The sequence below is a fragment of the Scyliorhinus torazame genome, chromosome 2 (assembly GCF_047496885.1).
Source record: "Scyliorhinus torazame isolate Kashiwa2021f chromosome 2, sScyTor2.1, whole genome shotgun sequence".
Classification (NCBI taxonomy): Eukaryota; Metazoa; Chordata; class Chondrichthyes; order Carcharhiniformes; family Scyliorhinidae; genus Scyliorhinus; species Scyliorhinus torazame.
The window spans coordinates 74,679,246-74,693,936 of record NC_092708.1 but is presented as its reverse complement, the minus strand read 5'-3'; positions in this window follow the sequence as shown (position 1 = coordinate 74,693,936).

Below are 14,691 nucleotides of genomic sequence, written 5' to 3'. Positions count from 1 at the left end.
CCGGCCTAGCCCCTGAAGGTACGGAGGATTCTACACCTTTGGGGCGGCCCGACGCCGGAGTGGTTCAGGCCACTCCTTCCTGCCGGAGTTGCCCGACCCGCCGATTACAGCAGAGTCCCACCCAATATGTACAGGAGGTACATATTAATTAAAAGTAGCATTTAATGAAATTCAATCACAAGATATCTAGTTTATTGCTTAATTTTACTGGAGTAAAAGATCTTGTTAATTATTGTACAAATAGATAAACAAAAATGACATTCTGGCGGCATGGTAGCACAGTGGTTAGCACTGTTGCTTCACAGAACCAGGTAACCAGGTTCGATTCCCGGCTTAGGTCACTGTCTGTGTGGAGTCTGCACGTTCTCCCTGTGTCTGTGTGGGTGAGACGTGCTGTTAGGTAATTTGAACATTCTGAATTCTCCCTTTGTGTACCCGAACAGGAGCCAGAATGTGGCGACTAGGGGATTTTCACAGTAACTTCATTGCAGTGTTGTTATTATTATTACATTTGGGTATTCTGACATTTCAAAGAGAGGGAAAAAGGCACCAACATTTAACATGATCTTGATGGAATGCAAGCATGTAAACATTTTAATTTTACAGGTTATGTTAATTTGAAAATATGCATTGTATGAAAATTAAAATCTTCCCAAATAAAATGCTCTCAGCTGTGGGGAACAGGTGCCCACGTTCAATCTGTCAGAAATGTGACTTAGATTCCTGCATAAAAGCAAGATAATTTACTCCCTTTCAAATTTTCGAATCTGCATTCTTCCTCTGAAAATTGTAATCCAAGGACTTTCACGTAACTCATTTTAATGTTTTGTTTGGATCAGCACTGTAAAACAAACACTATATACTTCATGTGTAATCATCACCCACGCAGTTCCAAATTTATTACAAAACGTACGACATTAAAGTTGTTGTTTTTTTGTTCTGTGATATTCTGCAGCATATTAATATCGTAATACAATAAATTGTGAAGTAGCATATCATCCCTCATTTTGAAAAATGCTGTTAAGTAGAACCCACTTGCATTGATCATTGCTTGAAGTAATCTTTACTTTATAGCTATGGTACAGATACAGGGCTCAAGTCGAGTTTATTAAAACCCACTTGTACCAATCAGTCTGTGCGGGAATTATTTGATGCCCTGCTGGATGCTTGACAGTGACCTGCATTATAAATAACTAATTACTGATTGTTGCTCTCTTTATTTGGTTCTAAATTTGGCGGTCAGTGTGATCGCCTTCCTTAATCCTAATTACGTTTGCTTTAGAGTTGCCAGGTATCTTTCGATATCGCCACAAGGTTCAAACCCGAATCCTGATCAAAGAGTCGGTACACTAGTTAGTTAGTTCAAAGTCAATACTATTTATTTACACACACAGCAATATCTACTCATGCACGAAATACTACAGACTAAACTATCACTACTGCTAAAGCCTATACTTAGCTTCGGGCGCCCACTCAGTCAGAGGAACAATGGCCGTTGTTCGGTTCTGAGGCTGCTGGGGTCGAAGTGGTGAAGGGGAACAGCTAAGGTCATCCGCCTGGTAGCGAGCGTTGACCTTGGACTTACTTGCTTCTGGTGTAGCTGGTGAAAGGGTCTCTCCGCTTTGAGAGCCGATTCCAAGAGAGCAATTCTCTCTTGGGGCCTTCTTCTTATACCCGAAGGGCTCTTCGCGCGCTTTTGGGCGGGCCTTGAACTTGGCCCCAATCAATTGGGCCGTATCTTGATCACTCGTATTGATCTTGACCAATAAAGGGGTGGCTGCCCTGGTGGCTGGGCGTGTCCTAGGTGGCCGTTGGCCTGGCTTTGTTTGTGCTTTCGGTTTGGGGGACTGGCGCCATGAGGTCTGGAGCCAGATTGGTTTCTTGAGTATCTCCCTTTGTTCCCGGAGATGGGTCATCAACATGCTAATGGACAGTTTCAGTCTCGTCTGGGAGCTGCGGTTCCAATACACGTACAGGCTCTGTGCCTGCCTGCTTTCTTCGCATTGTCTATAGTTCCCTGCAATCTTTGCAAACATCCATTGTGTTTTCTGGAAGTGGCCATCCCAGATGGCTACACTCCCTCCTCAACGCGAAGTGTGAAGGATCACATTACCGCGTCGTCTTTGTTCTCCTCCCAAGTCGGGCACCCATAAGCACTGCAGGCTCTACACTGCTCTGTCCTATGAATTGCAACTTTTACCTAAATTATTTTATGTACATACATCATTATAAAATTCTACGGGGCGCTATGACATTCAGGCATGCATTACAAAAAAAAAAGTGGAACCTCTAACTGTCCTTAACTAAACTATCCTCAATCAATCAAAATAATTTACAACATTTTAAACTGTACAATAGCAGCAATACAGGTCTCTCTGGCTAGGCAGTCAAGCACAGAGTTTTACATTTCTTTATTAGAGCGAAACAAACACACACAGAAAAACGGATGTACTTTAATTCACTTAAAGGGGTTGGGGGGTTTGTTGAAGTCCGAAAATAGGGGATCTGAAGGTGTACACCGGGGTACAGGAGGCTTTCCATCACCATTTCCTGAGTCTAAGAGCCTGAACGACACTGCAGAGTATCGCCAGTACTAACAGTGCTTCCACAACGTAGGGCAGGGAATACCAGGTGATAAACTTGTCACACCAGGTCGGTGTATCATAGAACATAGAACATAGAAAATACAGCACAGAACAGGCCCTTCGGCCCACGATGGTGTGCCGAACCTTTGTCCTAGATTAATCATAGATTATCATTGAATTTACAGTGCAGAAGGAGGCCATTCGGCCCTTTGAGTCAGCACCGGCTCCTGGAAAGAGCACCCTACCCAAACTCAACACCTCCACCCAACACCAAGGGCAATTTTGGACATTAAGGGCAATTTATCATTGGCCAATTCACCTAATCGGTAACTATCTCGGGGTACAGTGTATGGACGGGGTGGGAAACATTCACGGCCTGTGTGGTGGGGTCAGGGGGGGGTAGCGTCCATGCGCAACTGGAGGGATCCCGCTAAGATCCAACTGTAGAGCATGATGGTTGTCTTCATCTTTCCTTCTTTCTTTCTTCTTCTTTTCTTCTTCTTGAGGCTTCTGTGGTTCCGGAGTTCTATGGACACAAGCATAATTTCTGTTATTATCTTGTTTAAGATCTCGTGTGTGTGTCTGTCTGTCCTTTATTGCCAATTACCCATTATAATTGGTCACTCCCTCATTTTTTTCTTTTAAACCAAATATTTGGGACAAGACATCCGAGAAAAATACTGACACAGCGCGAGCCATCTCGCAGCCTGTACGATCTACCATCCCAGTGTTTGAGGATGTAAATAGCATCTAGAAGCGGAGTCGTGCGTCTGGGGGTGGAGTCGAAGTTATGTCTGAGGATGGGCTGGACAGGTTGGGGGAGGGTAGGAATACGTCGTTCGTGGGCGGGGCATGCTCATCTGCTGCTGCGAGCGAGATGTGGTGTGCATGGTTGTTCTGCGAGCCATAAGCCTTAAGCTAGTTTATGTGGAACCACGCAGACTTGCCATTCGGATAAGTGATCTTATACACAGAGGGGCTGACTTTATCAGAGATGGAGTACGGTCGGAAAATTTGGGGCAAAGGAATGAACTGGGGTTGTATAGGGATAGCATCACTTGCTGCCCTACTGCAAACTTGGTGGTGTGTCCCGTTTTATCAAAGCAAGCTTTGCTTTGTTTCTTCCGTGTGCCAAGCCTGACGGCTGCTGCAAGCTGGGCGGCTTTCACATTTTCAATAACCTGTTGTACTGCTTTCTCGTGCGTGAGGGTGGTGACTGTGGGGCTGGCCAAATCCAGTCCTAACAAATATTCTGTCCCTTTCATGGGGCGTCCGGTCATGAGGGTGTGGGGGGTGTATCCTGTGGACGTGGATACTGTGTTTCGAATGAACATTAATGCAAATGGGAGAACTGTGTCCCAGGTGCTGTTGTGTTGTTGCACCATTTTTCTGAGGGCCGCTTTTAAAGTTCTGTATATTCTTTCTACTATGCCCCTTGATAGGGGGTGGTATGCAATATGGAACTTTTGTTTTATGCTGAAAATTGTCAGGACGTTTTTCATCACTCATCCTGTAAAATGGGAGCCTTGATCGGACTCTATACTGCGTGGGAGACCCCATCTTGTAAAGATGTGCTGAGTGAGGATTTTAGCTGTCGTTTTGGCAGTGTTTGTTCTGGATGGAAAAGCTTCCACCCATTTTGTGAAGGTGTCGATGACCGCCAACACATACTTAAAATCATTCCTGCAGCGGGATAGGGGTCCTATATAGTCGATTTGCAAATTCGTCCAGGGGCCATTAACGGGGCGGGTGTGACTTATCTGAGCTTTTCTTGCATATCTGTCCAGATTGTTCTGGGCACAGATTAAGCAATTCTCGATGTAATGTGTAACATTGGCTTTTAAATCAGGCCACCAGCAGAGAGGTCTGAGGTGGACTAGGGTAGGTTCAATGCCCTGCTGTCCATGATTGTTATGGAACTGACAAATAGTTTGATTCCTGTCCTGGCTGGGGACTACATAAATGCCGTCTTTTAAAATCACACCGTCATGTGTGGTTATCGCGTTTTTGAACTTATCATAAGGGGCTGGGAAGTTGCCTTTTAAAACTTCCCTAAGCTTCTCATCTTCCTTTTGAGCCTTTGCCAAATCTTGAATGTTGGTCTGTGAGACCTGAACCGCGTGTACTGGGGCGCTTTCGGGGGGGGGGTTCCAAAAGTAACCATGGCTGGAACCTGCTTTCGCTAGGGTGTCTGCTTTAACGTTACCAGGGGAGGAAGAATGATGATGACTACGACCTTTGATGATTCCATATTTATGGTATTTGGCCATTTTTAGGATATGCTGGAGTAATGGGGCCGAGGGTAGGGGCTTTCCGTCTGCAGAAACGAATCGTCTAGTTTCCCACAGGGGTTGGAATTCGGTTAAACTGTTGCAGACATATAAACTGTCCGAATATATGTCGGCTGGGGTCGGAAATGAGTCGGGGTGATCTACAATATACACTATGGCTGCCAGTTCTGCTACCTGCGAGCCTAAATGTCCTGGCAATTTTAATGAAATCTCTTCTAGGGCGCGTCCCTGCACGTCCTCTACATAAATACCGCAACCAGTAATTCTTATCCCATTTAGAACTGTGGAGGAGCCATCCACATAGATTCTCAGGGGTGCACATGTGTCTGTGGGCTGGGGTCTCTGGGGCGTAGTACTTGCTTTCTGGGGAGCTGACTTTGGTATAATGTTTATGTGGAGATGATCTCACACTCGTGTGGGGTACCTGCATATTGTAAATTGTCAGCTAGGGAAGTGTGGGTCTTGGTTCTCTTAACTGTTATGTCCCATCCCTGTAAGAGAAGGGTCCAATGGGCTGCGCGGATTTGGCTGACTGTGCCGTCCTTAAGTCGACCATCTAATAGTAGCTGTGTTGGGGTGTGTTCAGTGAGAATGGTGATGTGGTTGAGTCCTGCAATGTAGGCAAAGTATTGTACTGCCCAAAAGACTGCGAGCAGGCGCCTTTCGCAGGCAGAAAATCCTTGCTCGACTGGATCTAATACGCGTGAGGCGTATGCCACGGGGCCTAATCGATCATTTCGTTCTTGGAGGTGCATGGCCGAAAGGGTTCGGTCGGTAGTTGCAACCTCAATTGCTTCCGGGGAAAGTGGATCTGGGGCCTGTAATGCGGGGGCTGTGCTGAGGACTCTTTTTAAAGCATCCACGGCATCCGTGTGCTGTGGAAGCCATTCCCAAGGTGTCTGCTTCTTGAGAAGTTCGGATATGGGTGCTGCTTTTGTGGCGAAACCATCGCTATGGTTTCGGCAGTAGCCAACCAGTCCTAGAAATGACCGAAAGGCTGAGACATTATGGGGCAGGGGTAATTTGATGATCGAGTCGATTCTTTTCTGCTCGATCTCGCGTTTGCCATGTGTGATTACTGTACCTAAGTAAATCACTTTTTCCTGTAAAATCTGGGCCTTCTTGGGGTTCACTTTACAGCCAATTTGTTGTAGGAGTCCTAATAGTTTGGCGAGAAGTGAAATGTGCTCTCCCTTTGTGTCCGTCTATAGTAGCAGATCATCTACATATTGGACCAAACAATCGGGTCGGGAAAATATTGCTAATCCATTTGCCAGCTGTCGGTGGAAAATGGAGGGGGAGTTGTGGAAGCCTTGTGGAAGGCACGTCCACGTATATTGCTGTCCCTGGAATGTGAATGCGAATTTATATTGGCACGCTTTATCCAATGGAATGGACCAAAAGCCGTTGCTCATGTCCAAAACCGGAAAAAATTTTGACTGTAGTTCCTGTTTGAGCATGGTCTCAGGAGTCGTGGCTACGGTGGGGGCTGCTACTGGGGTTACTTTGTTCAGTTCCCGGTAATCAATGGTCAGTCGCCATGATCCATCGGGTTTCCTGACGGGCCTAATTGGTACGTTATTCGTGGAAGCTACTGATCAGAGTACACCTTGATCAAGCAAACTCTGTATCACTTTTGAGATTTCTGCCTCTGCTTCTTGGGGAAAACAGTACTGCTTATGGGGTTTGGGGTCGGGTCCTGTAATGTTCACTGCACCAGTGATCTTGCCACAGTCGTGCTTGTGCTGTGCAAATGCTGCTTTGTGTTGCTGCAGGACTTTCCTAACTTGTTTGTCCTGACTAATGGCTCGAGGGTCGAACCAGAAGTCTCCTATTGCGCTGATCCTATTTTCATAGTCTCCAACTGTGAGCGCAGCAGGGGCTCGTGCTGCCTTTGCCATTCTCCATTCACATTTATTTACCGGGTCAAATGAGAGGTTGTGAGAGCTCATGAAGTCAATTCCTAAGATGTGTTCGGCTGTCTGGGGTAGATCGACCAGAACTACGGGGTGTTTAGTTTTAATGTTCCCTATCTGGATTGCTACAGGGGCTGTGATGTGTCCCTGCTGTAAATGCCCTATAAAACCTGTGGTAGTATGCATTAGGGGTCATGTGGGACTGTGAAGCCGTGATGTCATTGGCTGACAGATCCCGGGTCCTGGTTGGCTGTTGACCTCTAGCTCCGCCCTGAAGGCGGAGTATAAGAACCAGGAGTTCTCCCCCGCAGGCCAGTCTGTTACTGAACTGCGGGGAACAAGCCACGCTTAATAAAGCCTCATCGACTTCATCTGTATTCGTCTCTCGTGAGTCTTTGTGCGCTACAATTTATTAAGCGTGCTTAAAGGACTATGGAGCTCAGGATCATCCCGGAATGCCTGAGGATCAGCCCCAACGCAGTGAACTCAGCAGCAGTTTTCAAACACTGGCAGACTTGTTTCGAGGCCTACCTCAGAACGGCCCCCGGCCGGGTCACAGAAGACCAGAAACTACAGGTCCTGCACTCCAGGGTAAGCCCGGAAATTTTCCCTCTCATCGAAGACGCAGAGGATTTCCAGATGGCATTCGCAGCACTAAAGAGCATCTATATTCGCCCAGTGAACCAGATCTACGCACGCTACCAACTCGCAACGAGACGGCAAAGTCCTGGAGAATCGATAGATGAATTCTACGCCGCGCTGCTAATTTTGGGACGGGCCTGCAGCTGCCCGCCGGTAAACGCGATTGAACACATGGACATGTTGATGCGCAATGCTTTTGTCGCAGGTATGAACTCTCACCAAATCCGCCAAAGACTTTTGGAAAAAGAGTCGCTGGGACTCTCAGAGGCACGGGCCCTTGCAGCCTCCCTGGATGTAGCCGTGCGAAACGCCCGCGCGTACGGCCCCGACCGCGTGGCAGCCCCTTGGGCTCCGTGGACCCCCGTCGCGACAAACCCCCCCCCCCCCCCCACCCCACAGGCTTGCTCGGTTCAGACTCCAAGTCGTCCCGGGGGAGCCCGCTGCTATTTCTGCGGCCAGGCGAAACACCCCCGGCAGCGCTGCCCGGCCCGCGCAGCGATTTGCAAAAGCTGCTGGAAAAAGGGCCATTTCGCGGCTGTGTGCCGGTCCCGGAAGGTCGCCGCTGTCCCAGGAGAAGAAGCAGTCCTGCGCGTTTCTAACGCTCCCCAACCCCCCCAGTGCCCTATGTACGACCCGCAAGCTCAGCAATTTTGGGTCCCGGCCACAGCTGTCCCCGGAGAACAAGGAGTGCTGCGCGTTTCAAACGCTCCCCAACCCCCCCAGCGCCCCATGTGCGACCCGCAGGCGCCGCCATTTTGGGTCCCGGCCACCACGAGGGGAGGAGGGGCGCCGCCATCTTGGGACCCCCCCAGCCCTGTGCGACGCATGGGGGCGGCCATTTTGTCCACCCCCGCCACCATCTTGTGACCCCCCAGCCATGTGCGATGCATGGGGCGGCCATTTTGTTCACCCCTGCCGCCATCTTGGACGGCAACAACGGACCCCAGTGTCGACGGCTCCACGGGGTTCGAGGAAGACGCTCAAGCACTACGATCACGTCTGGCCTCAATGACGCTGGACCAAGCACGGCCCCGGACGCTCCAGACGACGACGACAACGGTGCTGATAAATGGGCACGAGACACCATGCCTGGTCGACTCCGGGAGCACAGAAAGCTTCATCCACCCCGACACGGTAAGACGCTGTTTTTTGACCATCCGTCCCAGTGCGCAAAAGATTTCCCTAGCTGCAGGATCCCACTCCGTACAGATTAAAGGCTTCGGCATAGTAACCCTAGCGGTGCAAGGGAGGGAGTTTAAAAACTACAGGCTCTACGTCCTTCCCCAACTCTGCGCGCCCATATTACTGGGATTAGACTTCCAGTGCAATCTGCAGAGCCTAACCTTCCAATTCGGCGGCCCAATACCCCCACTCACTATCTGCGGCCTCGCAACCCTCAAGGTTGAGCCCACGTCCTTGTTTGCGAACCTCACCCCGGATTGCAAACCCGTCGCCATTAGGAGCAGACGGTACAGCGCCCAGGACCGGACATTCATTCGGTCCGAAGTCCAGCGGCTACTGAAGGAAGGCATAATCCAGGCCAGCAATAGTCCCTGGAGAGCACAGGTGGTAGTAGTAAAGACAGGGGAGAAGCAAAAGATGGTCATAGACTATAGCCAGACCATCAACAGGTACACACAACTAGATGCGTACCCTCTCCCCCGCATATCCGACCTGGTCAATCGGATTGCCCAATATAAGGTCTTCTCCACCGTGGACCTCAAGTCCGCCTACCATCAGCTCCCCATCCGCCCAAGTGAACGCAAGTACACAGCCTTCGAGGCAGACGGGCGATTATACCACTTCCTAAGGGTCCCATTTGGCGTCACAAACGGGGTCTCGGTCTTCCAACGAGAGATGGACCGAATGGTTGATCAACACGGGTTGCAGGCCACGTTCCCGTATCTCGACAACGTAACCATCTGCGGCCACGATCAGCAGGACCACGACGCCAACCTCCAAAAATTCCTCCAGACCGCTAAGGCCTTGAACCTCACATACAACGAGGACAAGTGCGTTTTCAGCACAAACCGGCTAGCCATCTTGGGATATGTAGTGCGCAATGGGATAATAGGCCCCGACCCCGAACGCATGCGCCCCCTCATGGAATTTCCCCTCCCTCACTGCTCAAAAGCCCTAAAACGCTGCCTGGGGTTCTTTTCATATTACGCCCAGTGGGTCCCCCAGTACGCAGACAAGGCCCGCCCCCTAATACAGACCACGACTTTCCCTCTGTCGACAGAGGCTTGCCAGGCCTTCAGCCGCATCAAAGCGGATATCGCAAAGGCCACGATGCGAGCCATCGACGAGTCCCTCCCCTTCCAGGTCGAGAGCGACGCCTCCGATGTAGCTCTAGCGGCCACCCTTAACCAAGCGGGCAGACCCGTGGCCTTTTTCTCCCGAACCCTCCACGTTTCAGAAATCCGCCACTCCTCAGTGGAAAAGGAAGCCCAAGCCATAGTGGAAGCGGTGCGACATTGGAGGCATTACCTGGCCGGCAGGAGATTCACTCTCCTCACGGACCAACGGTCGGTAGCCTTCATGTTCGATAATGCACAGCGGGGCAAAATTAAAAACGACAAGATCTTAAGGTGGAGGATCGAGCTCTCCACCTTCAACTATGAGATCCTGTACCGTCCCGGAAAGCTGAACGAGCCATCCGATGCCCTATCCCGCGGCACATGTGCCAACGCACAAATTAACCGCCTCCAAACCCTCCACGAGGACGTCTGCCACCCGGGGGTCACTCGGTTCTACCACTTTATAAAGTCCCGCAACCTCCCCTACTCTGTGGAGGAGGTCTGTACAGTCACAAGGAACTGCCACATCTGCGCAGAGTGCAAACCGCACTTTTTCAGGCCGGATGGTGCGCACCTGATCAAGGCTTCCCGTCCCTTTGAACGCCTTAGTCTGGATTTCAAAGGGCCCCTCCCCTCCACCGACCGCAACACATACTTCCTGAATGTGGTGGACGAGTACTCCCGTTTCCCCTTCGCCATCCCCTGCCCTGACATGACAGCGGCCACAGTCATTAAAGCCCTTAACACCATATTCACACTGTTCGGTTGCCCCGCATATGTCCACAGCGACAGGGGGTCCTCCTTCATGAGTGACGAGCTGCGCCAGTTCCTGCTCAGCAACGGTATAGCCTCGAGCAGGACAACCAGCTACAACCCCCGGGGGAACGGGCAAGTAGAGAGGGAGAACGGCACGGTCTGGAAGACCGTCCTACTGGCCCTACGGTCCAGGGACCTCCCAGTTTCACGGTGGCAGGAGGTCCTCCCAGACGCTCTCCACCCCATCCGGTCGCTACTGTGTACTAGCACTAACCAAACGCCTCATGAGCGCCTCCTTGTCTTCCCCAGGAAGTCCTCCTCTGGAACGTCGCTGCCGACCTGGCTGGCGGCCCCAGGACCCATCTTGCTCCGAAAACATGTGCGGGCGCACAAGTCGGACCCGTTGGTCGAGAGGGTTCGGCTCCTCCACGCGAACCCGCAGTACGCTTACGTGGAGTACCCCGACGGCCGACAGGACACGGTCTCCCTGCGAGATCTGGCGCCCTCCGGCAACACGCACACCCCCCTGACACCAATCACCCCCTCCCTGCCACCGGCGCACCCCGCCACCGCCCCCTTCCCAGGAGGATCGGTCCTCCTCCCGGGTCCGACCAGAAGTGAAGCTGAAGCAGAAACCGTAAGGCTCCCGGAGACGACAACACGGGAACAAGCACCACCACCGGGGCCGAGGCGATCGACAAGAACGACCAGACCGCCCGACCGACTCGTGGCACGGATGTAACACTACAATGTTGTGGACTTTAACAAGAACTTTTTTTCTTTTCCCCCTTACGACCACTGTAAATAGTGCAAAACAAAAAAAACCCTGTACATACTGTGATGACATGCAAAAGGTTTCCTCCCAGGACCAGCCTTGTAAACCCTTACCACCATGCGAAGCACCACCCCGCCGGGTTCATTTTTAACAAGGGGTGAATGTGGTAGTATGCATTAGGGGTCATGTGGGACTGTGAAGCCGTGATGTCATTGGCTGACAGATCCCGGGTCCTGGTTGGCTGTTGACCTCTAGCTCCGCCCTGAAGGCGGAGTATAAGAACCAGGAGTTCTCCCCCGCAGGCCAATCTGTTCCTGAACTGCGGGGAACAAGTCATGCTTAATAAAGCCTCATCGACTTCATCTCTATTCGTCTCTCGTGAGTCTTTGTGCGCTACAATTGTGCGCTACAAAACCGCTGAGTGTAATGGTGTCTGTCGTGGGCCACGTGTCTCGCTGAAACATCGTGGAGAAATTGAGCGTGGAGCGGGACACTCCTGTGTCCCAAAAGAATTCTACGGGGTGTCCCCTGACTGTGCCTGCCACTACCGGTCTACCGGACTTGTCCCAAAGGGTGTCGCAGACCCAAGTTGGGGAGCCCGACCACCGTCAGTCGGTGCCGTTCATATCTGTGTTCTCAGAACGGGCGCTAACACTGTGAATTGGCTTTGCCTTATTTTTATTTAGGGTGCCTGTCTGTTGGTTTCTCTGCTGCTTCTGGGGCGCATTGCTCTCTCGTGCATAGTGTCCTAATTGTCCACAATTATAACACTCCTGGGATTTAGGTTGCTGTGGGCTGTTCCTGCCCTCATTTACCCATGTGGGGTTCTGGAGGGTCCTAACTGGATGCATGTCTACCTGTTCTTCCTCTGTTTTAACAAATGCGGTTTTGCCTTGGATGGACTGTTCCCAAGTGCGGGACAATCGCTTCAAAACTCATTTCTCGTTGTGGGCCTCGTCTGAGGGGTCGTAATTTGGGTAAGCTCTCTGTCCTGCCTCTGTCGCATGAGAGACTAGGATGCGAGTCCATTTGGCCAAATTATCTGGGGACAAATGGGCGCGGGCTTACTCTCCAAACTCTGCCGTAAAATGTATCCACAAGCGTCCAGCAAATGCTGTGGGGTGCTCTGTCTTCTTTTGCCTACACTTGTTTAGGCCTTCTACAGGTTCTCCTTTGTTATAGCCGATCGCATCTAGGATCGCTGTGTGCATTTCTTGGAGTGTTCCTCCTCCTACATTCTGTGGGTCAGGAAGGGCTGCCATGACTGAAGGGTCGAGGCTTAAAACTGTGAGTTTCACTTGCTCCTTTTCATCCAGGCCGTACATGGTCACCTGCTGCTTTACTCTAGCAAAGAACTGGTGGGGGTCCGATGTGGGTAGGAACGGTGTTATTTTATCACACGCGTCTCTTAATTGGGTGACGGTTAACGGGGTAGTGTATAGGAAATCTGAGTCTCCTTCTGCTGCGGCCCTGCAATGTGTGGTTACAGGGTTCATAGGGATGTTTTCTGCTTGTGCAGTCGGGGGTTGGGGTGCTTTTCGTTTCTGGGGTTTTTACTGTGTACATGTCCCATGTACATTTCTGTGGGCAGTCTCATTTAACTCCTGCCAATCGTGACCATTTTCCTGGTCTAACTGGGGTCCAAACGTGCTCTGAAACCCATTCTGAACAGAAAGCAGAGATTGCAATTCTGCAACTTGCTTCCGGCACTTTGCGTGATCTACCAAGCTCTGCCTTTGTTCCGTCGTGGAAGTGTGGAGTGCTCGTAGGGCTGCTTTTAAATCGCTGCACTGTTTCTGTAACTGCTCAACTTGTTGTTCGGTTTCCTGTCTCACCAACACTGCACGTTGCGTGTCCTGGTAGGCTTTGTCATATTGGGACTGAAAGCTGCTCAAATGGGCGAGACAAGACTGGTGTGCCCGCTTGGCATCCTCCACCTCCTTGTCCCTCGCCGCTAACTGCTCTCTCAATTCCTTGTTCTCTCTCTCATATCCACTCACATCTTCTTCACTAATCTTGTCTCTGTCCTCAATCTCTCTACGGAGCGTACTTACGACCTCCTCTGTGCCTCGCAATTGTGCCAAGCAGGGCACGATTGCCATCGGCTTGCGAGCTTTCCCTGAGCTCTTCCTATGGATCTCTGTCAGGTTCTCCCACCAAGTATGCCCCATACTTCCGGGACCTGTTTCATCAGTGGCGCAGAATTCACTCCAAAGGGGCCATCCTTTCCCTTTGAGATATTTTCTGATCTCTTCTTACCATACGGGACACTGTCCTACTCTACTGGGCGCTGCAACCTCGAATTCTTGGGGGTTCATAAGGCGTTCCATTGCCTTCATTGCCTTTTTTCTCTATCTCTGTTGTCTCTACCGAATTTCGAACAGGGGGTGATAAAGTGGTGATGCAAACACGGGTACGGCTTACGCTAATTTCCGGCATACAAAACTCCCGACAGTTTTACGCAACAAAATCTCTCAGGTTTACCTTATATCCATGTTAGTACGCATGCATTAACACACTTCCGAATCATGGAGGTTTGATCAGTATCGTTCTTACACTTGTGGTTTTTCTGTTTCCAATTGGATTCCAATTCCAATTTGGTTCTCTCGGAGTGACTAGGCCACTTCTAGGTCGAGTCCCACCAGAGTTGCCAATAAATGTTGCTCTCTTTATTTGGTTCTAAATATGGTGGTCAATACGGTCGCCTTCCTTAATACTAATTATGTTTGCTTTAGAGTCGCCAGGTATCTTTCGATACCGCACAAGGTTCAAACCCGAATACTGATCAAAGAGCCACTACACCAGTTCATTAGTTCAAAGTCAATACTATTGATTTACACACACAGCAATATCTACTCATGCACGAAATACTACAGACTAAACTATCATTACTGCTAAAGCCTATACTTAAGCTTCAGGCGCCCACTCAGTCAGAGGAACAATGACCGTTGTTCGGATCTGAGGCTGCTGGGGTCGAAGTGGTGAAGGGGAACAGCTAAGGTCGTCCATCTGGTAGCGAGCGTTGACCTCGGACTTACTTGCTTCTGGTGTAGCTGGTGGAAGGGTCTCCCTGCTTTGAGAGCCAATTCCAAGAGAGCAATTCTCTCTTGGGGCCTTCTTCTTATACCCGAAGGGCTCTTCGCGCGCTTTTGGGCGGGCCTTGAACTTGGCCCCAATCAATTGGGCCGTATCTTGATCACTCGTATTGATCTTGACCAATAAAGGGGTGGCTGCCCTGGTGGCTGGGCGTGTCCTAGGTGGCCGTTGGCCTGGCTTTGTTTGTGCTTTCGGTTTGGGGAACTGGCGCCGTGAGGTCTGGAGCTAGATCGGTTACTTGAGTATCTTTCCTTTGTTCCCGGAGATGGGTCATCAACATGCTAATGGACAGTTTCAGTCTCGTCTGGGAGCTGCGGTTCCAATACACGT